Raw genomic sequence first — 3876 nt, 5'->3', positions numbered from 1 at the left:
AGGAAGCTGCTGAAACTGAAGATGCAACTGCAGATCCAAAATTTGACCAGCGTGGACCATCAAACCTCCTCTTCTGAAATTCGTTATAGGTTCATCTAGACCTCCTCTAAAGGCCGCAACTTTTGTTGGTGGAATCAAGCTGATCCGACGGTCGGTTTGCGAGATATCGACTACCCTAGTTTGAAGGAAGTTGTTGAAATTGAAGCTGCAACTGTAGATCCAAACCTTGACCAGCGTGGACCATAAAACCTCCTCTTCTAAACTATGTTGTAGGTTCATTTTGACCTCCTCTGAAGGCTGCAACTTTTTGTGGTGGAATCAAGCCAATCCGACAGTCGGTTTGTGAGATATCGACTGCCCTAGTTTTGATGATGAAGCCGCTAATGTTGATGCTGCTAATCTAGGGTTTGCCACTACTGATATAAATCAGATTTATTGTACTATTTCTCTCTACTGAATTATTGAAGATAAAAGAAGATTTGATCAAAGGGACAAACCCCACACATTGTGGGGTTTGTCCCTGGCTAACCGCCACATCTTGTGTCTCTTGTCTTGGCTTGTTTTCTGTCGATCGTTTAATGTTCTATCTACACTTTACTTTATGTACATGTGATTGCTAATATGTGGAATATAATAAGAAATAGAAGTAAATTAACAAAGGAACAAAGAGAAGTGCTCAAAGAGGTTCCAGAGACAGAGAACCAAGTGCTTGCCAAAAGACCAAGTACATAGGAAAGCTTGGTGAGGTAAGTGGCAGTAGGGAGGACTTGTTGTTGCAGAGGCTTTAATGCAGCTCATAGTGAGTGAGTGAAGAACTCATAGAGATGGAGAAGAAGATGACTACTGATAGTCATAGTGGAGGTTTTGAGGAAGACCACAGCAGAAGAAAAGTGAAGAAAGAGAATGCCAAGGCAAATGGCAAGAGAATGAGTCAAGAGGAAATTGACAAAGAGATTGTTGAGATGAAAGAACAACTCAATGTATTAATGATGATACTTGAGGAAAACCAAAGACTAGGTTGGGTCTTGAAGAAAAATCCAGTGAAGTGGCATAAGTTACAAAGAAGGCTACAATAGAGGCAAGTGAAGAGCCTGGTGGAAGAACTCAGAGAAGCTGAGTTGGAAATGGAAGTTTCCATTTGTGAAGCAGAGTAGGGTGAAGTTCTGGGTGAAGATGAAGACTTGAAGACTGAAACTTCAAGTGAGACCAAAGGGTCACATGATTTTAAATCTGATAATTTGTGTATGTTTGTAGGTGAAACATGTGAAGAAGGACAATTTGTTGATATTGTCATAAAGGAGGAAGAAGAAAGGCAGAATCTAAATTTTGTTCTGAAAGAAGATGAGATAGATAGGTCTCATATAAATACATGTACATAGTTGGGAAAAGGTTTTACTTTTCAGCATATTGCAAGGACTGAAAGTAGAGGAAGTTGGACTCATGAGGATGGCCAAAAGCAAGAAGAAGTAGAGAAGGATATCAAGCAATCAAGTGAAGGACTTGATGAGATTGAAGAGAAGACTATTGAAATATTTCTAAGTCATGTAAAGAACTTGGAACAACAGGAGGACTTGATGATTGAATCATCAAATGAGATCATGAGGTCTTGTGGTTTTACAACTGACAAGTTGTGTGTGAATGCAGGTTTTGCAGAAGACAAACCATCTTATGGAACTGTCTTGAATGAAGCTGAAAGTTGCCAAGTAAAGTATGATGATGATTGTCTTTCAAATGAAGATCAAGTTGAGTTATTACAGCAGAAGGAGTTCATAAATTCCTTGCTTAGTGGAGGAAATATCTTTAGTAGAGATGAGACAGTTATGTCTTATGATAAGGAATTTGCTATTGGTAAGAACAACGAGGAATTGATTTTCTTAAATGGCCAAAGGGAGAGTGATGGACAAACATCTAAAACTATCATAAATATGGAGGATCAGAATGAAGAAGTAGTGTCAACTAGAAGTTATACTTGTGACAAAGAAGAAGATAGTGAGGATTGTACAGAGCTTTTAGGAGAAATTCCAAGTGAGATGGCAAATTTATGGCATGAGTTAAGTCTTTTGGAGAAAAGGATAGAAAACCAAAAATTAAGTGTTCAGGTTGTAAAATCATAACTGAATGAGGATGAAGAAGTTCACTATAGTGGACAGGGACAGGAAGACATCATTGAAACAGATGGTGTGGAGGAGAGACTAGCTGACAGTCTCGTGAATTCTTTTGAGAATTCAAAATAGCATACTGATGTGCTAACAGAAGAGGAAGAATTAGAGCAGCAAGATGAATTGTTGCCAAAGGAAGAAAAGGCACAGAAGCCTTATGATTTTTATTTTAACAATTGTTTTATGATTACAGGTTTTTTTGCAGACAAGGAGCAGAAATTAGATGTTGCAAAGGAAGATATTTTCAAGGATATTCAGGAATTTTGGGTGGAAGAAATATCTATAGCAGCACCTGGAGCAATATCAAGAGTAATAGAAGAAGCTGAAGTAGAAAAGGCTGAGGAAAGTAATCAGCAGTTTAAATATGAATGTATAATGTGCAGTGAGATGTAGAATGTGAAGGTGCCAAAGTTAGTGGACAACAACAACGACCTGAAGTAGAGAAGAAGAGATAGAATAAATGGTAGAGTATGGACCAGCCCAAGGATGTGCTGGAAATGGAGATTGAATAACTATGGTAGTTGATGATGAAACATTCTAGGATGAGGAAAATGACAGCAAGAAGGATGATCAATCAGAACTTGAACCTGATCAACAAGGAGAGAAAGATGAAACAGAAGACAGCTGACCTACAGCAGCAGCAAAAGTGTAAGGCATTTGGGCAGTTACAAAATAAATTTTGGGACCCTGGAGGTTTTCTATCAACATATGAAGGCACATGATCAGGAGATCATGAATGTTTTCTACTTTGGGAGTCTGATGCAGGAGCATTCAGCTCAGAAGAATCATTGTATTTTAGTAGACATAGGGGGGTCTTGTGTTTTAAGGAAGTTGGTTTCCTAAGTGTTGAATTAATGTAATTACTTAGGTTTTGAGTGATTTTAATGAAAATAGGAATTAATTAAGTATTGTGAGGCATATTTTAAATGTTCTCGAATGAAGGGGAACATGAGAGAATCATGATAGTTGAGAGTTCATAGGAATTGATAGCTTTGGAAATTAATTGTAGATCTTGAATTAGGAATTAGTTCATGATTTATAGGATTGAGAGGATTCTTAGGTTTTAGTTGAAATTATTAAGGATCTGAACCAGAAATTGGTTATAGACTCCTTTTGTATAAATGTAAGCCTAAAAGACATAAAAAGAGTTAGTAAAGTTAGATAGTTAGAAGGTTAGCTAGTTAGAGGTTGTGAGTTGGAGCTTTGATTGTAAGCCTACGGGTAGGTAGGAAAACAGAGGCCATTGATTAGAAAATCGGGCCAGAGAGACAGAGAGTCTCATTATGCAATCATTTGTTTATATATATATATATACAGAGAAGTCGATTCTGAATTGTGTGGTGTGTATTGATTAATGGAGTTATGAATTATGTGTGAATTAGAAGTTTCTGCATAGTATATGTATGCAGGTGGAGTTCGGGCATAACACAAAGAAGAAGTGAGGATGAAGGATCGTGTCGGATAGTTGAATCTGATTGAAAGATCAATTAGAAAGTTCAGGAGTGATAGTGTTTAAGAGTATGTGGAGTTAAATCAATAGGGAGTTGTGTTGCAGAACAATCAAAGACCAGAAACCCTGGAGGAACCTGAAACCACAAATAACTTTGAGAAACCACGTAAAGGTGAAGAAAGTAAAGGCATGAAGGACGGAATTAAATGTACATCAGAGCTGTCGGATCATTTAGATTGACAAATATATATGGCAGAAGAAGAATGG

This window comes from Pinus tabuliformis, chromosome 6, assembly GCF_031772625.1.
Source record: "Pinus tabuliformis cultivar Carrire ecotype Pingquan chromosome 6, CPIR1, whole genome shotgun sequence".
NCBI lineage: Eukaryota > Viridiplantae > Streptophyta > Pinopsida > Pinales > Pinaceae > Pinus > Pinus tabuliformis.
Note: the sequence above shows the minus strand (reverse complement) of the source record.